A 23739-nucleotide genomic window follows, 5' to 3' on the forward strand; every position below is an offset into this window, starting at 1 on the left:
CATCTTTGACGAGGTGCTATCGGAGAGCAGTAGAGAACGTGGACTCCGACGTCAGGAATACTCGAACTCCTTTCCCAGACCCAGGACTCGCCAGCACTGGGATGGCAGGTCAGCCACCATGCATACTGTCCTCATCCGTGGTATTTACATCAGGGGTGTGAAGGATATTCATGATACCAAATTTGAAATAGTATTAGAGGATATGAAAGGAAACTCTTTCAGACTCAGACTGTGGCGGTGGAGGGAAGTGGCAAGTTGGCCAACATTCCGGAAGAAGAACCAGCCGCAGTCCCATGATTTGCCAAGCCTCTTCTGTAACACACAGTTCCTCACCTTTCTCCTGCCCGTATACCAAAGAGAGAGAGAGGGGGGATTTCTCTGAAGAGCGTTGTAAACCGAGTGGGTCGGGATTTCCGTGTCATTGGCTTTTCCTCTCACCGTAGAACCAAGCCAGAGAGACTTCCAGAAACATTTGGAGAAGGAGGAATTTTTGTCAGAAGGGGGAAAACTAACACCTCGCCCTTCTCTTCATGGGACCTCAATCTGGGGGAATAGTTCCAAGGGAACCTGTGTCTCCTGGATTCAGGATGTGTTTCTTGTATCTAATGTTGTAAAGGGTTTAAAAAAAAAAAAAGAGCTAGGCTGGAACCAGGTTTCCAAGGATGGAGAGTGTCCTAGGTGGATTGAGCTGCTGTGACAATAATCCTGTAAACCGGGTAGCTTAAACAACAGAAATGTATTCCTCGAGTTCTGAAAGCTGGGAAACCCAGGATCAGGGTGCTGGTTGACTTGGTTCATCACGAGCCCCTCTCCGTGGTATGAGGAAGGATTCCCTCTTGCTATATATCCAAGGGAAGGAGAGGGACTCTCTGTCTCTTCTTCTAGGGGCACGAATCCCACTCAGGAGGGCCTCACCCTCATGCCCCAATTACCTTCCGAAGGTCCCACCTCCTAGTCCCCTCACGCTGGGGATTAGGGCTTCAACATGTGAACTTCGAGAGAACACAAGTATTCAGCCCATAGCAGAGAGGGAAGAGGGCCTGGATCCAGGGACACAGCAGACATCAAAGAGAACAGCCAGGCTTGCTCGTCCTGGGACACAAAGGGTCATGTGAGCTGTGCCAGCAGGACAGGAGCTGGCTTGAGAATGCGTCACCAACCTCAGAAAATCATGCAGTATTCGGGGCCCCCCACAGAAGGTGGTTGGGGGGGACGGGTATATCCCAGGAGGGTGGAAGGCTCTGGAAAACCCACCACGCTGCCCCACAAGGGAAAGAGCCAAAGCTGACAAAGACCTGACAAAGCTGATTGGTCCACTGGAGAAGAACCACAAACAGCATCGCTTTTGCCGTTTCACCACGTACCCCTCCTGATATCCTCAAGAAGGGATGAGGTAAGGAAGAGAGAAAGAGGAGGGGGGAGGGGATAGACCACCAGCTTCTTCTTTCCTGATGGATGTCTTGCCTGGGACCAGTCTGACTTAGAGGGAAGGTATAAACTGGATGTCAGAGAAAAGGTTTGATTTATATTGTGTTTAATACCTAAAAATCAAGTTGTTCTAATGAAGAGAAAAAGAGAGACAGGAAAGAGACAGCAAAGGTGGGGGAGCCGCCGGAGACAATCATGGCGGGCGTGGGGCCGGGGGGTGTGGCCGATCCAGCAGATAGAGATCGAAGACAGAAACCGAAAAATGAAGCAGTTTCCTGACTGATCCAAATCTGTCAACACTTGTGTTACATGTGAAGTGTACCTGGCAAATAGGATGCACTTAAAGAATGCTCACCATCATTAGTGAGATCTAAGACATCTGGGTCAATTATTAGCCCAGTCTGGCTGGTGTAGCCAGTCGCCATTGAGAACACTCCAGTCAGAACTACCTGTGTACTTATCAACCCAAAAGCCACAGTAGCTGTTCAACTGACCTCCCAACCCCCAATTCTCTCCCCGCTGCAGTTCAGCCCTCTCTCCCATTGCCTAAAAGCCCAACTTCCTTCGCTTGGCATGAAAGTCCCCAACAACTGAGTCAACCCTCCTTTCCGACTTCCTTCCTTATCAGTCAGTCTGCTCTTCCTTTCAGAATAGAATGATTTGCTGTTCCCTCAAGCACCTCCTGGCATTAGTGCCTCCCCCTGTTTGTGATGTGCTCCTTTTCTCTCTAGCTTCCTGATAAAACCCCATCATTCTTCCTGTCGGCTCACACATTATCTGCTCCGAAAAACCTCCAAAATCTTCCAGTGGAAAGGATTTCTCCCTCCTCTGAGCTCCCATAACACTGCCTTTGTATACCTTTAGTTGTCCAACAAAACCTCATTCTCCCACCTGCTCCTCATATACAGGCAGCGATGGTATAATGTCCAGGGGGGGAAAAGCCCAGTTCTAAGGAATAAATCATGGTTGAGCTATGCTAAACACGGCAAACTCCTTCTCTTTTGTTGGTTATTGGTTTAGGGCTAACTGCTGTCATGTTTAACAAGGTGCCCTCCAGGTAAAACACACACGCACAAGTGCGCACACACGCACACACACACAAGCGCCTTAATTTGTAGCAAGTTTGCTGATTCCATGGTGCCATTTATCCCACCATGGCCAATATCAGGTTACCAGCGAGACATTATCGAACGTGGGACTTAGAGAAGATGTGCAGTAGCACGCCATTTTATAGTATCTCCACCGGGCCAACACAATAACATCAAAAGTGTAGATAATAGCTAAGTGTAGTAAAATAATTAGGAAGTGATGCATTTTGGTATTTATTACCAAGTTTCCTGGAAATTTAACAATTGCCTCTTGCAGGCCAATAAAAGCCGATTTGAACACATCACAGGTTCTAGCCAATCATTAAATACATAATGTTTGTGTCCTCTCAAAATTCATATGTTGAAATCTAAGCCCCAGTGTGATGGTATTTGGAAGTGGGGTCTCTGGGAGGTGATCGGGTCATGAGGGCAGAGTCCTGATGAGTGGGATTGGCACCCTTACAGAAGAGACCCTAGAGAGCTCCTGTGTCTTTTTCACCATGTGAGGACACTCGGCTATTTATGAACCAGGAAGTGGTTCTGAATCTGCTAATTCACCTTAATCCCATGGTCTCCAGAACCATGAGAAATTAACGTTTGTTTTTTAAGTTGCCCAGTCTATGGTATTTTTGTCATAGCAGCTACATAGACTGAGACACCAAGGAAATGTAAGGGGAAATAGGCTTGGGGTTTCTGGACTTCTTGGGTCGGTTTTTACTGCATTACGCTTCAACAACAAACAGCCCCCAAATCTAGCACAGAGCATCATACCTGAAGGTCTTCAAAACGTGTTTGATGAATGAATCCCTTATCTATAAAATATTTAGACTAAATTACTAAATTACTAATTAAAATTTCTAAATTTTAACCCAGAGAAACCTCTTGCTTTTTCCCCAAGCAATTCTGTTGGGAGGCCCAAATAGGAAAGGGATGATGGTATACTGTTCCAGGTGAAGGAATGGGACTTTGAGACACTTCCCTGAAATCTTAGTGGAACGCCTTGGGTTCCACGGAACCTGGTTTGAAAACCACTAATTTGGCTCCATTCTGGGACTAACAATCTATTATCCCAGGACCTGCACTGTATCAGCCTGTCTTCCCTCAGGACTAGCCAGTGACTTAAATAAAGCTTGGCCTCACAAGTTCAGGGCCTTCACTCCCAGACTTGCTGCACCCTTGGCTTTGCCAAATGAGCAGACCGCTTTCCGTGAGGCTCTCAATTACAAGCGCCTTCACGCAATCTTCCGGCGCATCAGACCCATGCCACCAGACCGTCCCTGGGTGGTTTCCTGCCAGAGGTTCATTCATTGCTCCCGGGTGTCTGACCGGGGCCTGGGGGTTTTTTCTCTCCTACATCAGAACAACGCCCTGCCCCATTTAAGAGCCAGCTTTCCCAGGCCGGCCTGTCCGGGCAGCCATCACACTGCTCCTCAAGCCAGCTGGGATGGCTGGAGATTTCCAGTCTTCCCAGCTGAAAAATAAAGGCCCCAACCAGGTTCTACCCCTGCATTTAGAGGACTGTGATTTCATAGTCTCCGAATCTCCCGAGGGAGGATGAACCCTCTTGACCCAGAACTGTGGGAAAATGAATCTCTGCTGTCTAAGGCAGCCAGTCTATATTCTGTCATGGCGGTCCTAGCTGACTAACACATCTCCCTCCCTGAAGGGCACAGAGCCCAGCTCCTGCCCACGGCCCAGAACCAGCCCTAGCTGGTCAGAGAAGATGGAACCTCAGAAATGGTCTTCCATGGGCACCAGCCAGAGCCCATGGAGCTTGGGCTAAGTCCTTGCACCTGCTCCCAGACCTCTTCCCACCCCTCAACTGCTCTGTCTTTCCCCCTTGGGCTCTCATTTCATCCCTCAAGCACAGAAGCAGCAGCTGTGATCAGAAAACAGCTGGTCGGGGGATAAATGAATGAGATGGGCAAATGATGGATTTTGAGCCCAGCCGAAAAATGCCCTGGGCTGGGGCCAACGGACCCCAAGACCTAATTCAGCAGGTGTTTTCCTGGGCGCCTTCCGGTTAAGGCTGCCAGATAAAATTCAAGAGGCCACTAACATTTGAATTTCAGATGCGCAATGAATAATGTTTCGGTAGAAGCGTGTCCCGTGCTGCGTGGTATTTTTGTTTGCTACAGCTAGCAACCGCATCCAGGGAACGCCATGGGGTAGGTCAGGAGATTAGGAGAGGAGAAATCAAACAGGATGGGGCACTGCACACCCAGAGACGATGGAAGACACGGGCGCATAATAGGCGCTGAGCCAATTTGGGAAGAAGGAAAGGAGTGCCTCTGGGTGATGTGTCTCTGGCTGGTCCCAGTCCTGCAGCCCTAATTTGGAGTCAAGTCCAAGAATCCCTGCTGTATTGGCTTCCTGCTGCTGCTGTAACAAATTACCAAAGGCTTAATGGCTTGAAGCCACCTATGAGATATTTACTATCTTCTAGTTTTTGAGCTCGGAGTCCCAGATGGGTCTCAATGGGCTAAGATCAAGGTGTCCGTGGGACTGTTCCTTTTGGAGATTCTAGAGGAGAACTCATTTCTCGCCTTTTCTGCTTTCTTGAGGCCATCTGCCTTCCTTGGCTCGTGGCCTCTTCATTTGCAAGACCAGCAGCTTTAGCTTCATGAAACCCCGCCCCCCTCTCTCTGCCCTCCATGGTACCCCCCCTCCTTCTCTGCCTCTCATTTCTCCCTCTAATTTTAAGGACCCTTGTGATGGCATTGGTCCACCTGGGTAACACACACAGGCTCTGCAGATTAGGATGTGGACATCTTTGTGGGGCCATTGTTCTTCCTACCACGGTGTTTCTCCCCCCAACACGTGTCACCTTATCAATCAAGGCTACTGTTGGGAAAACAAAAGGGTTTGACCAGGATCCAGGGCTTCTCGGTACATGCAGAGACAGTGCTGGCAAATCAAGGTGCTGAGTTCCAGGGGTTCAGCCTTAGGCGTGGCCGTGAACGGCTGATGGGGGCACAGGCAGCACCAGCAGCGGGAATACAGATCAGAAGCGAAAATAGACACACTCGGGTCTGTCCCTTCTGAATACACTCCTGGGTCTACCCTGTAGGGACAGTTGTGATACTCTAAGTCTGCCTCAAATATTACCTTCTGCCACGCTTCGCTTGGTTTGGGTCGAGAGGGCACAATGTATTTCCTCTCAAGATCACAGCCCAGGGGCAGTCTTGAGCCAGACCTACATCGTCCATTCGAGACAGCTCTGTTTGAAGACCCCTGCTGGGACTCCAACCCTTTAGAATCTTTGTGGCTGTGCCTGTGACGGTTGTTGTGAGAAAGCACCACAGCTTTGGAGGTTTAAACAGCAGAAATTTCCTGTCTCAACGTCCAGGAGGCTGGAAGTCCAAGATGAAGGTGTTGGCAAAGTCGGTTCCTTTTGTGGCAGAAGGAGAATCTGCTCCAGTCCTCGGCTTGTAAATGTGTCACCCCATCTCTCCCTGTGTGTTCACACGGTGTTCTCCCTGTGCTCAGGTCTCCGTACCCAGATTTCCCATTTCTGTTAAGACTCCCGCCATATTGGATTAGGACGCATGCATATTGGATTAGGTCAATGCATGACCCTCTGGTTGCTCAGCTTACATCAGAATGCAGTTTCAATGGGCATATCTCTTTCCTGTCCTCACAGATCCTTGAGGTGGGTATTCTTAACCTCATTTTAAGGTTGAGAGTAAGACACCGAGAGACCTTCCGAGAGCCGCATTACTCATGAGGACAGAGCAGGAGGTCCCACGCGAGACACACACGACTCAGAGAGGGATAAGTGAGCAAGGGGCAGGACTAGGACCCACCAAAGGAAGTCCCTTAGGGAAAACAGAGTCCCCTGTAGGGAACTGAGTGAGTGCTTCAGTCTTCTGGCAAATTCTTTGAGGTGCAAGAAGTGATGCAGCCAGAGAACAATTGGCTGTGGACTAATACATGGGAAGCATGAGCGTAAGGGGGGGCCAGCTTCCAGTGACAGAGGGACCTATCCCTGTGCCCATAGAAGAAAATAAGTCACAGGTCACACTCCTGACATATACACAGGTCACAGACACAGCGGGTTGGCATTTGCTATTCTCAGCTCCCGGATGCTACCCTACCCTGCCCTCTGAAAGTGTAAGCCCTTATAACTGGATAGATGGTGCCACTTTCCCAGCCCAAGGCAATATTGCACGGACACGCTGGTGAAAAAGTAAAAGGAAGAAAGTGTTCTTAAGTGTTCATTTGTAAGAGAACATGGGAAGAGTTGGATACAAATTCAGATTCCTGGGCCTCATCCCTGGGGGCTGGTGTGGGGCTCGGGCAGATTCATTATTCACAAACTTCCCGGGTGATATTTATGCCATGGCTCATAGGATACACTTTCAGAATCTCTGCTCTGGAGCTTTCTGTTCTTCAGGTGTGAATCCCTGTTGATCTTACCAAAGGCCTCTGTCCATGAGCCACTGTGGGCAACTGAGTCACAGGCTGGGACTGATCAGGATGTAACGTAGTCAAAAGCAGGAAGAAGAATCTTCTGTAGACATCTGACCCCACCATTTGACTCCCTGCCATCTGACTCTCTACTGTCTGACCCCCACCATCTGACCCCCCATGTGACCCCCTACCATCTGACCCCTCCACCATCTCACCCCCACCATCTGACCCCCACCAGCTGACCCTCCACCATCAGACCCCCTATTGTCTAACCACCCCATCTAACCCACACCATCTGACCCCCCACCATTGAACCCCCTACTGTCTAACCACCCCATCACCCCCACAATCTGACCCCCCACCATCTGACTCCCTCCCTCTGACACCCTACTGTCTAACCACCACCATCTGACCCCCACCATCTGACCCCTCCACCATCTGACCCCCCCAACCATCTGACCCCTTACTGTCTAACCACCCTATCTGACCCCCACCATCTGATCTCCCACCATTTGACTCCAACCATCTGACCCCCACCATCTGACCCCCCCATCTGACCCCCCATCTGACCCCCCACCATCGGACCCCCTACTGTCTAACCACCCCATCTGACCCGCACCATCTGATCTCCCACCATTTGACTCTCAACCATCTGACCCCCACCATCTGAACCCCCACCATCTGACCCCCCCATCTGACCCCCACCATCTGACCCCCCACCATCAGACCCCCTACTGTCTAACCACTCCATCCGACCCCCACCATCTGACCCCCCACCATCGGACCCCCTACTGTCTAACCACTCCATCCGACCCCCACCATCTGACCCCCCACCATCTGACCCCCTACTGTCTAACCACCCCATCTGACCCCCACCATCTGATCTCCCACCATTTGACTCCTAACCATCTGACCCCCACCATCTGAACCCTCACCATCTGACCCCCACCATCTGACCCCCATCTGACCCCCTACCATCTGACCCCCACCATCTGACCCCCACCATTGGACCCCCTACTGTCTAACCACCACTTCTGACCCCCACCATCTGACCCCCCAACCATCTGACCACTTACTGTCTAACCACCCCATCTGACCCCACCATCTGGTCTCCCACCATTTGACTCCTAACCATCTGACCCCCACCATCTGACCCCCCCACCATTGGACCCCCTACTGTCTAACCACCACCATCTGACCCCCACCTTCTGACCCCCGCCATCTGATCTCCCACCATCTGACCCCCCACCATCTGATCCACTTCCACCTAACAGTCCCCCACTGCACCCCCACCTGCGCCATCTGACCCCTCACAGGGTTCTGTGCAGCATTGCTTTGCATTTGCAAACCTTGCTTGCCGTTCCTGTCTCCACCCTTAAATCCAAAGCATCATCAGGGCAGGCCTGGTGCCCTTTGAACTCCAGTGTCCTCTGTACAGCGGTTGCCCAAGAGGGGTGTGAATAACACCAACCAGCCCCCAAGCCATTTGAACAAAAGCCCAGATGGAAATGGATCCCATGGGATAGTTATATCGTTTTCCCTACCCCGCCCCCTGAAACCTGAAAGGTGGACTCACCAGGCTCTCATTCCCCAAAACACTGGAAAGCCAATGTTGCTGTTCCTTCCTTCGGAGGCTCCCTCACTCCAGTGACTTACTGGTAAACAGTGTGACCTCACCCTCCTTTCTCACCCAACCACCAAGTAGTGCAAGAACGCTGGGCTGCTATTGGAGAAGGAGAGGAGGTCACAGGAGGAAAGCCCTGCCCCTGCCAGGCGTCAGGCAGGACTCTCCCCCACTGGGTGAGTTTTCATGATGTGAACTGGGTCCCGCTGATAGACTAGGGTCTGGGATGGGCAGTAGACATACTGGTCTCACCCACTGTAGCCAAGAACCGGCACCACCAGAGTAAGAAAAGTGCTGCCCCTTGTCCTGCAGCCCCTGACCGTTCCCATCACTCCTGGTTACCTAAATGGGTGCCATGCTGCTGGCACATTGCAATAGCGAAGCCAAAGGTGAGAGGCTCTGTGCATGCGTGCTGCGGGGCACACGAGAAAAGGCGTTTAGGCCTGATGTGGTCCGTGTTGATCTGTCAGATTCTTATCTTTACCTTGGCAATAACAAATTACACTTATTAACTATGAAAATAACCTTTATTATTGAATTTCTGGTGGGAAAGATAATCTCATTCAAGTGAGTCGGAAACTCTAGCTCCTGATCCTCTTACAGGGGATCGGGGAAAGTTTGAGAAATTCTGCTATCCTCGACAATGGTGGTTTTCTTTTTGTTGGGGAGGGTGGTGGTGTTGGCCTCACCCTGGCCCTCAGGGTCTGAAGCAGTAATAAAAAGGCCTAGAGAGGGAAATAGAATCGGATCCACTTTAGCGCAAAGAAATAGAGAAGTGGGGCCTGGAGTCTTGGCACGTGCGGTGAGTGGTGGAAAGGGGAGGAACCATGAGGAGAGGGGAGTCCTTTGCAGAATATAATTATGGTGCATGAGAAGGTAACATGCCTCAAAGACCCTGAGCGCCATTTGGGATTCAATGTCCTAATTGTGTGAGAACCCAGTAAAACCGAAAGGGATCAGCGCCATGTAAGGGACATGGTGAGGTCAGTAAAGGGCTCCCTTCAACACCCAGGCTGCCTGTAGAAGGTCAAGTTATTGTTCGGCAAATATCCTTTCTCTCGACACCACTGTCCCCTCCATGGGAAGCGTGTACTTCCCTGCCCTGTAGATATTAGGACTGAGCATGTGACTTGCCTTGGCCAAAAGAATTTGGGAGGGGGGCAGCGGTAGTGAGCAGGTTTCAAGCCTAAGACGGAAGAAGCATTGGGTGTTTCCATCCGCTCCTCGGTTTCCAGCTCATCCAAGAAAGATGATGGACACAGGGGCAGATCTAGAACCAAGATTAGCAGAGCGGAGCACAGATCAGTTGAATCCAAGTTGACCAACAGGCACTTGAGCAAGAAACAAATGCTTAACCTATGTCACTGAGTTTCTAATGATTTGTTACACAACACTACCGTAGCGATAGCTGACACACCACCCTTTCCGTGTTGCCTACCACCTCTCTCTATGTGTCTCCTCCTTTCTCCTCTGTCTTCTCCCTCAATCGATCAAAGTCTTCTAACCTAAAATGGCTGCCCCTCCCAAATGTATGTGCTTTTCAAAGGACCGTCTCTTTGTGAAAGAAGGACTTTGCTATTGGGATCGCAGGAATCAGCTAGCGGGTGAGAAAAGCATTTACAGACTGGGAGAACTTTTTTTAGGTCTCCTGACATCACAGTCCTAGCAGGCTACGGGTGGGCAGACCCCAACATGTACCTGATTTAGGGGGGGAAAGGCTCGAAATACTGAAAGAAGGGCTTGGCAAAGCTAGGCATATGTTTCATTCTATCATTTGCCCTGAAAAAGTTGAAGCATGGGTTGGCAAATCCAGCTGAGTGTATGAGGACTTCTCTTCCTCCACACCCTCCCTTAAAGTTTGGCCAGATCCCCAGTCCAAATGGCAGCATGTGTTCAGGAAGATGATTAATGTTGGCAGAAGGCTCCAGAGCATCTCTCAGGGCCCTCTTGTTTATTAAATACAAAAATCCATGTTTAAATATAATGTCAAGGGTATGACACAGACCAACATGATCCAACACAGACGGCTGGCCCGAAACTTCGATAGCTACATGTTCTTTGAGTTTTGCCTTCCAGGCTTAAATCCCTTAAAGATTTTCCGGGAAGGCTCAAACTACTCAAGGAAGGGGTCAATGGGGGCCAACAAAGCCCATCTATTTCTTTCCATCATCTGTTCTTAATGGCAAAGGCTGTAGCTTGCGGGTCGCAGATAAAGTACATGGTTGGGTCGAAATCATGATCCTTAGAAGGCAGCCGTTCCTGACTACCTGGCCTGGGCTTGAGAACACAGACAGCTACGTTTTCTGCCAGGGGCCCCAGACGCCATGTTCGCGCATTCATTCCTTTAGTGAAGAGTTGTTGAGAACCTTCTATGTGCCAAGCCCCGCTCCAGGACCCGGAGACATGAAGCACAGACAATGCCCCGGTTCCCTGGTTAGATTCTGCAGGTGGAGAGACAGACAACACACAAGTAAACACATGGTTGTTCGGTCGTAAGGACTGTGAAGGAAACAAAACAGGACGACAGGATACATGCGGATAACGGGGTGCGTTACAATGAGATCAGGCCGTTAGGGGATAAGAGAGGCAGAAGCTTCCATGCTGCTTGCCTTGTGACAGACACTATTGTAAGGACTTCTCATTTAATTCTCATTCTCTCATTTAAGCTTCACGGCAACCCGATGGGGCAGGTACTATCATTCCCCTTTTACAGATGAGGACGCCTCTGCTCAGAGAAGCAAAGTAACTCTCCCTACATCACAGAGCTGGAGGGTGGAGGAGTTGGATACCGGCCGGGTCTTGGGGCCACAGTCCGCCCTTCTGCCCTCTGTGCAACGTACCGCCTCACAGAGCAGGCAACGTTGGAGCTGAAACTGAGTAACAGGAAGGGGCCAGCCATGTAAAGATCTGGAGAAGAGTGTCCCCAGTGAGGGGCCGAGATCGTTGAGGGAGGCACGGACCAGGGTGGCAGCAATGGGCGCAGCGACAGGTGGCAGTTTGGGGATCTGTTTTCACTCTTGGTGTCATTTCCCATCTCAACATCACCCCTCCTGCTAAACTACAAGCTCCCTGAGCACCAGTGCCTCCCCTGTTTTCCTTCTCTTGTGTCCTAACGCCTCGTACAGTGCTAAGTTCGTAGATATATTCAGTTCTTTTTGGATTAGTGAATTAGTTTAATTCACCAATGAGTGTTGGACCAGTCTGATGTTGGTTTGAATCTCAAATCCTTCAGCTGTTACCTGTTCAACCTTGGGTAAGTTCCTTAACCTCTCTGATCCTCACTTTCATTTTCTGTACAGTAGAAATTATAAGACGATCACAAGGATGGCTGTTGAGAGAATTAAATGAGATAGAGCCCAGCACAAGGTTGCCATAGGATACTCCTACAGAAATGGTGGTGACCAAATGCTTTTCTGTACTACATACAAACAAGAGTTGTTCCAGAGACACGAACCCATTGTAGAATTTCCCACTGAAAGAGACTTTAAGCCCTTGTTACTCAAAGTGTCATCCAGGACTAGCCCACCACGTATGCTGTGAGAGCTTGTTAGAAATAAAGAAACTCACACCCCAGGCCCACTGAATCAGAGTTTCTGGAAGAGAGGCCAAGTCATCTGTATATTTAATAAGCAGGGGCGCCTGGGTGGCTCAGTCGGTTAAGCGTCCGACTTCGGCTCAGGTCACGATCTCGCGGTCCGTGAGTTCAAGCCCTGCGTCAGGCTCTGTGCTGACCGCTCAGAGCCTGGAGCCTGTTTCAGATTCTGTGTCTCCCTCTCTCTCTGACCCTCCCCTGTTCATGCTCTGTCTCTCTCTGTCTCAAAAATAAATAAAGTTTAAAAAAAATTAAAAAAAAAATAAGCACAACCCAAGCCCCTCATCCTGGGTGATTCTCATCAAAGGAACAGTTGGGATGGTTTCAACTTGCTCCATTCCAAGGTCCCATCTCCTTGATACTGTTCCAAACACATGGAGTCCAATCCTCTCCCTCTGCTGCTTGCTGCCTGGGCCTCTGCACGTCCCCAGTAACCCATTCTGGTTGTCATGCTTTGAACACCTGCTACTCCTAGCTGAGTCCCCAGTGAATGGACGACCACCCCATTAGATGTCCATGCTGGACCAATCAGCTGGGCTCGGGCTGGTCTAGTTAGCATCGCACCAAATGGCAACATGAGCCTGGCTGGCTCACCCACCAGTGTCCCAGCTCCCTGCGAGAGACACCTTCTCTCCCCTGCAATCCTCCTGGCTCCCTGCTAGGCCTGAGGAAACACAGCAGGACAGGATGCTGAATGGCTGGAAGGCAGCCTCATTGCTGAGTCACCAACCACATAAACAAACGTTAAAGATAGACGTCTCACAGGACCGATCCCCCCTACGCCATCCAACATTCTCCAGGCCCATCTATGCTCATGGTTCATCAATCAACTCAGAGCCCGGGGTGCCAAAAAATTTGGTTGTTCATTTCTAAGATATGATCAAACCGTCCAGAAACTAAATTTTCTTCTCCTATGGGCGCAGAACTGACTTCAGTGAGGCGCGATACCTGCTGTTCATTCTTGGTGACTGTACTATTTCGGGCCTGTCCGGTGGGCTGAAACAAGAATGCCTCGCAGACCGCCCTGTAACACCTTTGCTTTGCATCTCAATACACCTGGTATTAAAACTCACTTAGAGGGATGGGGGGGTGGGGCAGCCAGTGAAGCCACTGCCTCTTGATCTGGGCTCGGGTCACGATCTCACGGTTCCTGAGTTCGATCCCTGCTCCCAGCTCTGCGCTGAGCGTGCGAAGCCTGCTTGGGGTTCTCCCTCTCCCCCTTTCTGTACTCTTCCCCGGCTCACTTGCGCGCGTGCTCTCTCTCTCTCTCGCAAAATAAATAAACTTACAAAAAAAAATCACTTAGAGACCATCTGTTTTGGAATGATAAGCTAAGTAATCATGCTGAAACACACCTTCAGCATGGCAGAGATCCCACCTGCCACGACCACCCCGCCTAGCATGATGTGGGCATTCGATTTACATCGCTTGATGAATGTCATAAAGCATAGAGGTGTGAATGGACTTTAGAAAGACGCTCATCGAGATGAGGACCAGAGGCCACGTGTGGATCCTGCTTTTACCCAGTTCATTTGCCTGTGAGCCTTGTCTGTGCTTCCGGGGCCCGCATCCTCTACCGCGTGGAACGAGAACATCTAGTTCCCAGGCCGAGTTCGAACTTGCTGCCATCTACTGGCCAAAACGTAGCACTACCTTTACCTGAGTACGTTGACATTTTAACTAAGCGCATGTGAAACTTACAACGTTCGCAGAAAATTATGGAAACAAGATCGGTTAAGAAGACTTGGCAGTACGATTTCATTTTCAAAAGAACGAGTATAAACTGTCTTGGATGAAGCGTTTTAAAGGCTTAGATTATAAATTAGAGCTCAGTGAGATTTCCAAGCAATAAATTATGTTATACCCTCGTATGATGGAGGTGCTGTTTCTTAAAATTTTTTTTAACGTTTATTTATTTTTTTGAGACAGAGAGAGACAGAGCATGAACAGGGGAGGAGTAGAGAGAGAGGGAGACGCAGAATCTGAAACAGGCTCCAGGCTCTGAGCTGTCAGCCCAAAGCCTGACGCAAGGCTCGAACTCACGGACCGTGAGATCATGACCTGAGCCGAAGTCGGACGCTTAACCGACCAAGCCACCCAGGTGCCCCTGGAGGTGCTGTTTCTGCTGGGTTTTATGGCTACCCCTTCACAGTCCGTGAGTTTGGAAAAAAAGCAAATTGGGTCTGAATGTGTCTCCTGAAGACACTCAGGCCCAGAAATGGAGAGATTTGGAAGTCTGGCAGGTGCAACAGCCTGCTTATGAGGATATGCCAGGAAGCCCATCTTCCTTTCCCTGAGAGAGAGAGAGAGAGAGAGAGAGAGAGAATTTACTATACTTTTAAAAAAACATCTGATCTGTCATGGAGGGGCACTTGCAGAGAAATAGATCCCTTTACACTATTCCTGCTGCATATCAGAAGGAAGTGTGGTCCAATAAATAAAATTTCCCCAGAAAGAAAAGGCACAGACACATACACTCACACGCATTCTTAATTTCCAAGATTCTTCCAAGACTCAAGTGGCTCAGGAACAGCCACCAAGAAGTCGACGGTCCTGAAATGGGCCCTGATTTTTATACGCTGATTGACCCCACGTCCGGTGACTGATTCTCCAGACTGGTCAGAGCGGCCCCTGCCTCACAGAACCACAAAAAGCCCAGTCCGTTCAGGGACAGGTGGGCACACTATCTGTAGCCCAGGACAGATTCCTCCTCCTCGAAAACAGATTTAGAGTCTCGGAGAATTAGGTGTTTTTCCTCGGGAACAGGTGTGTTTTGTGTGTGCATGCTTAAGAGTTGCCTCTGGGACAACTTCTCCCTGGCAGGGTTGCCCAAGTCCCTTCCCCCGCACCTCCCTATCCTACCCAGTGACCTGCTGGGCAGCCGCCATATATATAGCCTCATTCATTCCACAAACTCATCCAGTGAATATCTGCTGGGCCGTAACAGGCCCTGGGAATACAGGGGTGAAATGAGACAGTTTTCCCCTCTCTAGGGTCTCGCCTGCTAGTGGGAGACTGAGGCAGCACCCAAGGTCACAAATGCAGGAGTGATAAGTACTACGTAGAAAATTAAACAGGAAGTGCAACGAAGAGTGAATTAACTCGGGGGCTGGGGGAGAGAGATTCATTAGGGTGGTCATCTTTGAGAGCTGCTATTTGTGCGGACCTGAGGGAGACAGCCACACCAAGATCTGGGAAGAGCAAACCAGGAAGAAGGAACAGCAGAAGAGGGCCTAGAGGTGGAAACCTCCTGGCCTGTTTGGGGAACCAACAGAACAGACGTCACATGCGTAACCTCAACCAATCGTCACAACAACCCCCCCCCCCGAGAAGTCCTGTTATTATCCCCATCTCACGGATGAAGAAACTGAGGCTGGGAGAGGTTAAGGAAATTACCCAAGGTCATCCAGCTAGCAAGGAACCCAGGTAGTCTGGCTGTGGAGTGCAGACTCTTCAAAAACCTGCATTATGTGAGGAGGCAAACCTGCCGTGTATCACCTGAAAGAACCGTGTGTCCTGTGGGGTGGGGAGTAGGGGTGGAGGGTGGGTCCAGGACCCAGCCAAAAGGCTGGCTCTTCCTTCCTTTTTTGGAGACTTACAGAAGAGGACACATCAGCCGACAGGAAACGAAAACGCGGACCTAGAGCGTGCCAGTGTGGGTCCCCAGTAAGCTATGTTCTATGTTTTCTCTTGTATTACTGTGGGGACTGCCTTCACGCATCATTTTCAATTCCTCTCCGCTTAGCTCCATGGGTCCTAATTACCCGGTTTCTCTGAAGAGTCTGATGGCTTTGTGCAGCCCCACAGAGCATTGTCATGGAGGAGTGGAGACCCCCCCCCCCCAGCGTCCCTGCCTCCCCTGAGAAAGTGGCAGCAGAGGTCAAGGGCATGGTGGGTCTGGGGTTTCAGAGGATGAACAGCCCCATGACAAAGGGTAGCCCTTGGGGGTGAGGGTGGGGGCGGAGGGAGCCAGCACCTGGGTCTTACTGTCTCACGCTAGAACTCAAGGTTCCTGAGAACAGTGCCGTCATCTCTCACACACCACCCACCCGCCCTCACCCCCCCAGCTCCTAGCCTAGGTCCGGGCTAGTACAGGGACTCAAGAAATAGGTGTTTTATGGATGTGTGATGTGTGTGACGGCCTAGTAGGACCTTCTGTCCCAAGGGGGCAGAAAATTTCCGGGTTGAAGCCAAAAGAAAATTTCTTGACTTGGTGATGGAAGGGATGGGAACTAAGTTGGGCTTCTCCCCAACGGACATGGGGCACAGGACAGCAGGACAGCTATGCGTTCAGAGCAGATTCAGAAACGTATTTTCTCGTCTCCCCCTTCCCACCCGGAACAATTGTAAGACGTCTTAGGCCCTAGGTACTCATTCTTCTGGGAGGCCATGCCCCACGTTCATATCAAATACCCACATCCCACGTTAAAGAAACATGGTTCTGAAGTAAAAAAAAAAAAAAAAAAAAAAAAAAAAAAAAAAATTTAAGGATTCTTATAATTTTGCCTTTCGAATTATTTAGCTTCACATATGTTTAATACATTTAATTGGCAAATTGTCAGTTTCTTGGCAATCACCAGGCACACCCCAAAATCCTAGCCAAGTGAGAAAATCTATGTTATTTCCAAATATAATAAAATATGATACTTTATTGTATATGTTATATATTTTGCACATTATATTTTATTGTATTAAATAAAACGTAATAGAATAAAAAGTATTGGAGTGTTACATTGGGTAATTAACTAGGTTAGCAATGCAACATTTTGTATCCATGTGGCACCAAGGTCCCTCCTCTCCGCCCCCCCCCCCCCCCCCCCCCCCCCCCGTTTACTTTGGCTGTTGCTGTAACAGCCACCTGGGGCAGGAGCCAGGTGACAGCACCTGACCTCAGCTACACCCCTGCCCTGGGGCTTTCCCGGCACCCCTTTCCCTATGGGAATTACAGAGGACCAAGGTGGTCACCTTTTTAAAACACAGTTACCACATCTAAGGTGCTCCAGAGGGTTATCTACAATTATGAACCAATGAGTCTTGATTGGAATCGCTACAAGGGAATCCCGTGACCTCTTGGCCAACAGGGGAGGGATCAGTGTTATCCTCTCTCCCCACCGCAGCAAGGAAACAGTTGTGTTCTACTTGGTTCTCGGGATGGTGCGCAGTGGGATGAACCCCACTTGCCCACGGCAGCGATCAGCTTTACGGCGCACGTTCACACGGCTTTCCCCCCTTACTGTGCACACCATTCCCAGTCTCCCGCTACTGATTTTGGGGGGGGGGGGAGGGCGGGGATCGTTTCACAAAATAAGCTCTCTGCCTGCAAGCTATGGTCTCTGACTCTGGTTTTCGAGGGAACCTAGCCCACCATTTATGTCTTTCTGCAAAGATGGTGGATTGACGGCTGGCGAAATACAGAGGGAGACGGAGAAGGAGACAGATGAAGATACCCTAGAAGTGTCCGTGAGAGCTGTACGTCATGGGTGTAGGTCATGCAGGTGAAGGTCCCCACCCAGAGACCCAGAAGAAGTAGACGCGGTCATAATAAGATGCTGCACCCAGTACTCCTGTGGCCTCACCACCCCTCCACCCCTACCAAGTAATTCTGGGACCTCAGCTGTCCTACAAGGTAACTCAATTCTGATGTGGAGGTGGCATCAGATTCCACAGGTTAAGGGCTCAGCCCTACCAGACTGCACCCCTACGCCCTCCCCACTTTCGAAGTCAATTGCAAACCCCAGTTTATCACCTGTGCTTCTGTCGCCGGGGCATCCAGCACAACAGCCAAGAAAGGAAGAGAGAGTTCTTGAGCAGGAGGGCAGCACTTTTGCTGTATGGAGCTGGAGGTCAGAGCTTTAGTGCTCAAAGGGGAGGGGACACGCAGGAGGTATTAGATCACCAATGTTTTCTTCGGATTTCTGCCCATAAAACTCTTTTCTCAAGATTTCTCTGTTGCTTATCATTCAGTTCAATATCAGCTATCGGTGACCTAGACAGGCAGTCAGGAGGCCCTTCAAGAACATAGCATCCGGCACATATTTGATCCTAATCAGCACCGTGCAGGTTTATATAGGTCAGCCTTCTGGGCTAAAGGGGAACATGTTTCTGCTTCTATCCCTCATCACCTTTGACCCGCCGACCAGCTATAGGTTGGGGGTTCCAAGAACTCCGACTTGGGGTTGATTAATTTCCTAGAGCAGCCCACAGAACTCAGAGAACCATTTAATTACTAGCTCACCAGCTTATCATATACAAGGATATAACTCGGGAACAGCCAAATGGATACAAAGGGTAAGGTATGGGGAAAGGGCTTGGAGCTTCCATATCTGCCCCCACCCTCTCTCTTCTCTTTCTCTCTCTTTCTCTCTCTCTCTCTCTCTCTCTCTCTCTCTCTCTCTCCCACTCTCTGAATGCACCACTCTCCCCAGATCTCCTTGTATTCACCAACCTGGAAACTCTTCCGAAACCCTCCTTGGGGGTTTTTATGGAGTCTTTGTGACAGAGGCACAACTGATAAAATCATGGGCCATTGGTGATTGAACTACACCTCCAGGCCCTCTCCCCTCCCTGGGGGTCCAGACAGGGGGACTGGCAGTGGGGGTGGGGTTGGCTCACACCTGAAGGTTCACAATCACACAGTTGGCTCCACTAGTAACCAGCCCCCAGCCTTAAGTGCCTTCGAAAAGTCATCTCATTAACAGAACAAAAGAAACATTTACTTCTCTTATCATAGGAAATTCCAAGGGTTTTAGGAACTCAGCGCCAGAAATGAGAAGAGGGCCCTTGGGTGGCTCAGTCTGTCAAGCTTCGGACTTTGGCTCAGGTCATGATCTCACGGTTTGTGGGTTTGAGCCCCGTATGGGGTTTGATGTCAGCCCAGAGCCTGCTTTGTCTCTTCTGTCCCCTCCCTCTCTCTGCCCCTCCCCTGCTGGTTCTCCCTCTAAATAAATAGATAAATAAACTTAAAACACACACACACACACACACACACACACACACACACACATGTCCAGTTAAATTCAAGTTTCACGGAAATGAGGACAAAGACCAAATATATATTTCTTATTATAAATCACAATATCACACATAAGCAAAGACCACATACAAGCCAGATCTAGAGTCCCAGGGAGAAACTGAGGCATGAAAGACCCACTGAGAAGAAATCTGAGCCTAAAGAATCAGTCTAAGACAAGCCAGTCAGCCTCCAAAATTCCGGGAAGGAAGGGCATCGAAGGCCAAATGCATCTGCCTCACATCCTAGTGGTTGGGGTACCTTCCAGATGAGGCCCCTAATGTTTGACCTGGAGCCTAGTGTTTCCAAGGAAGATAGCATCCCATGGGAGTCCGTGGACGTGACCCACAGCCCCCCTAGCAGCCCTCCAGCAAGGTCCTGTGACAGAGCAGGGGGGTCACAAGGCCATTCACCCCAAGTCTCATTGCCACAGATTTAGACTTCCAACGTGACTCCACAAAAAGCTGTATGCTATCATTGTTTTTATGCTGGGTGTGACAAAAGTGTTGATTTGACCCATGTAAACACTCTAAATACACCACAGTTTTGAGGGGCGCCTGGATGACTCGGTCGGTTAAGCGTCCGACTCTTGATTTCAGCTCAGGTCATGATCTCGTGGTTCATGAGATGGAACCCCGCATCAGGTTCTGCACTGACATTGCGGAGACTGCTTGGGATTCTCTCTCTCCCTCTGCCCCTCCCCGGCTCACGAGGGCATGCGTGTGCTCTCTGTCTCTCTGTCTCTCTCTCTCAAAATAAATAATCATTTAGAAATAAAATTAAAATAAACCACAATTTTGAGAACGGTATTGTAGCATTCCTTCACTTTTTAAAAAATTAGATGTACTGAGGTAACATTTACATTCAGTGAGATTTAATCTTCTTATGTGCATAGTTCTATGGGTTGGGTGAAGAGATGTGTTCCCCTGCTCATGCTCTCTGTCTCAAAAATAAATAAAACATTTTAAAAAATTAAAAAAAAAAAAAGCGGGGGGCGCCTGGGTGGCTCAGTCAGTTAAGCATCTGACTTCGTCTCAGGTCATGATCTCGCGGTTTGTGAGTTGGAGTCCCGCGTCGGGCTCTGTGCTGACAGCTCAGAGCCTGGAGCCTGCTTTGAATTCTGTGTCTCCCTCTCTCTCTGCCCCTCCCCTGCTCATGCTCTGTCTCTGTTTCAAAAATAAATGAAACATTTAAAAAAATTTAAAAAAATAGGGTTATCTGTGACCACAATCAAGATACGGAGTATTTCCTTTACCCCCCTACGTTCTCTGGACCCCCTCAGTCCCCAACAGCCACTGCTTTGATGTCTGTCCCCAAAGTTTTGTCTTTTCTAGGTCATACGATGGAATCAGAGTCTGTAGCCTTTTGTGAATGGCTTCCCTCACTTAGCAAGGGGCATTTGAGATCAATCCAATTATTTTATGTTATCAGTAGTTTGTTCCTAAGTAATCAGTCGTTTGTTCCACTGTATGATGGATTACCACAAATCTGTTTATTTCTTATAAAGTTTTTTACAAGAATTTATTCTTTCACAATTCTGGAGGCCTCTGGGAGATTCAGTTTTGTTTTGTTTTTCAGTGTTTATTTATTTTTGAGAGAAAGAGAGAGAATAAGCGGGGGAGGGGCATGAAGGGAGGGGGACGGAGAAATCCGAAGCAGGCTCCACGCTGACAGCAGCCAGCCAGATGTGGGGCTCGAACTCACAAACTGTGAGATCATGACCTGAGCCGAAGTCTGATGCTTAACCGACTGAGCCACCCAGGCACCCAGGGAGGTTCAGTTTCTTACCTCCTCCGGCTTCTGGTGGCTCTCGGCTTTCCATGGCTGGGACCTGCATCACTCCAATCTCTGCCCCGTCCCCACACGGCCGTCTCCTCCCTCTGTGTGTCACTTTCAAGTGTCTTTGATTTGGGGACCCAATTCGGATCACCCAGGATGATCTCAACTCGAGACCCTTATTTAATTACATCTGCAAGGACCCTTTCTCCAACAAAAGGTCTCATTCACAAGGTTCCAAGGATTAGCGTGTGGATGTAAGTTGGGGGTGGGGGGAGGGGCACCATTCAACCTACTACCTATGGACAGACCAGTTTGTTTATTCTTTCGCCAGATGATGGGCATCCGGGTTGTTTCCGGGGTGGGGACATAAACGCAACTGCTCTAAACCCCCACAGGTCTTTGCACAGAGCTCTGCTTTCATTTCCTTGGGCGTGCGATTAGGGGGTCATTCCTTCACCTCGTAACGCAGGAGCTGCTTCAAGAAAGGGAGGTGGCCCGTCTCTCTGTCCACCTCTGGGTGGCCATGCCCAGAGGCCCCGGGCCCCAGCTCTCACCAGTCTTCTTCTCTGCCCCGGCCTCATGCCAGTTCAGGTTTGGTCTACCTGCCCCGTCCCCTGACCCCAGGCCCCTGTCCTCCCAGAGTCAGGACATGTATATAAATGGGCTTTTAGAGAGGAAGGAGCCCGAGCAGGGCCCTGGACGGAATCTCATTCCCCCGGGGCCTGCTTTCTCTTGCACCAGGCTCCGGGCTCAGAGGTGACAGTTTCTCTTTCTGTCACAGGGCCTGGCTGGCGAGTCCACAGGCAGATGGGTCCTCGGCTGTGTGCGCCTTAGCCAGCCGTCCCCGGGATCACAGCCCGGCGGGCCCAGACAGACCCGCGGAGATGCCCTTCTACAATCCACCTGTAATCGCCTTGTCTCAAAAAGTAAATGAACAGTCCCCTGGACATTCAGCGCCAGTCCCCTCGGCCTCCCCCGCCGACGCAGGAACTCAAACTGCCCGGCCTGTTGGGCTACACGTGTCCTCCTGTCGCTTCAAAGGAGTCTTCTGTTTAACGTCAACATTTGCTTTTGCAACTTTTTTTGGTTTGTGTAACTATTGGCTTCTGCTTTGTCCTTGCCCGGTGTGGGAACAGCCGGATGCCGGGGCCCTAACCCGGTCCGCGTCTGTGAGGTCCTGCACACCTGTGTGACCCTCAAACAGCTGCTTATCTCACACTGACGAGGGGACCTTCGAACGGCCGGAGTTGTAAGAGCCAATGGATTGGTTGGAAAAATGGCTTTGCTGGGGACTTACCTGCTCTTCGGGGAAGGCAGCCTCCTACCCTGCAGGTGAGGAAGCTCTCACCGCGGAGCCCCGATACGGTCTCCACCTGCTGCTCCCATTGTTGGCTCAGAGGCTCTGTGATTCCCACGTCCTTGACCTCCTGGCTACACCGTGGCGCTAACTCAGCCCGTCACTGCTGTGCAGTGGTCACGACTTTCCCCTGGATCCTTTCCCTCCAGGATTCCTTCTTTCCCTTAAAAAAGCACCTTGCTGGGGTCACCTGGGTGGCTCAGTGGGTTGTCTGACTCCTGACTTCCGCTCAGGTGATGATCTCATGATTATGGGTTCGAGCCCCGCTACGGGCTCTGTGCTGCCAGTGCGGAGCCTGCTTGGGATTCTCTGTCTCCTCTCTCTCTGCTCCTCTCCACTTGGGCGCGCGCGCTCTCTCTCTCTCAAAAATAATAAAGTTAAAAAAAAATAAATAAAAACTAAGAACCATCTGTGGGCCGAAGTGCCTCCGTGTTTACAGGAATTCAAAATCCTAACAGTTCTGTTTCCACAGCAGAGATGGAGAGGTCTGCCGAATTTCCTCCCAGCTCCGCTTCTCTATTCTCTGCGCCTCCGAATCGCGTGCAGCCGAATTCAGGATGACAGACGTGGTTTCTGGGAGGCTGAGAACAGGGAGCATTGGCCCTTCCTCCCAGAGAATTCCCAAGGCTGTTCTGACACAGGTAACTCCCTCCCCTGTGCCCCCACCAGCTGATAAATTTCAGTGGGAGGAAAATCCAGTCGGCTTCAAACATAATGTAGGTCTGTCTTTTTTCTTCCAAGCAGCCTGCCTTCCGCCTAAAAGCGTGGCTGTTTCTACGTGACCCAAATCAAATGTAGCATCACCCAAATGCCTCCTTTATGCCAACCACTTGGCATGGTCAGCTGCATTTTTACGTGTATCAAGAGTCTCAGGGAGGCAGATCTCGTTATCCTCATTTTAGAGATGAGGAAACTGAGGCTCAAAGAAATCAAGTGAGGTGTTCAAGGCTGTAAGCTAAAAAAGGACACGGAGCCTGAGTCTGAGCGCAAGCCTGTGCTCCTGTCCTCACCGTGCTTCCTTCCCCAGCTCTGACATAATTGACAATCTGCTCTTGGACATTCAGCGTCCTCATCTATGAAATGGGAATCATAAGTCCTCTGCCCAGAGTTGTCGCGCGCTTTAAACAGAAGACCGGGCAGGAAAAGCGCTTAGGGCGGTTTATGGCGCAGGAGTGTTCAGCAAAGAGTGCTGACGTCTGATGCCCGGTGGCAGCATTTCCAGCTTCTGGTGATAGTCAGGCCATGGAGTCTTCCAGCAAGAAGCACCTTCAAGACCACCTATTGCAACCCCCCGCTCTACAGCTGAGGGGACAGAGGCCACAGAGTTTAGGGGAACTTCCTGGGGTCAGGCGATGTGTGAGCGACAGACTGGGACTGACAGTGCAGGTCTCCTGAATCCGTGTTCGTGCTTTCAGCCACAGGTTCAAGTTCATCAAAGCCCACTTCTGG

General features: G+C 50.2%; 1 long non-coding RNA gene across 2 annotated transcripts in view; it reads right to left on the reverse strand.

The window, feature by feature from the left end:
* Window positions 1-23739, reverse strand: part of LOC128314576 (uncharacterized) — a 37639-nt gene that overhangs the window by 9048 nt on the left and 4852 nt on the right. The window lies entirely within an intron of this gene.

The sequence above is a fragment of the Acinonyx jubatus genome, chromosome B1, assembly GCF_027475565.1.
Source record: "Acinonyx jubatus isolate Ajub_Pintada_27869175 chromosome B1, VMU_Ajub_asm_v1.0, whole genome shotgun sequence".
In the NCBI taxonomy this organism is placed as follows: Eukaryota; Metazoa; Chordata; class Mammalia; order Carnivora; family Felidae; genus Acinonyx; species Acinonyx jubatus.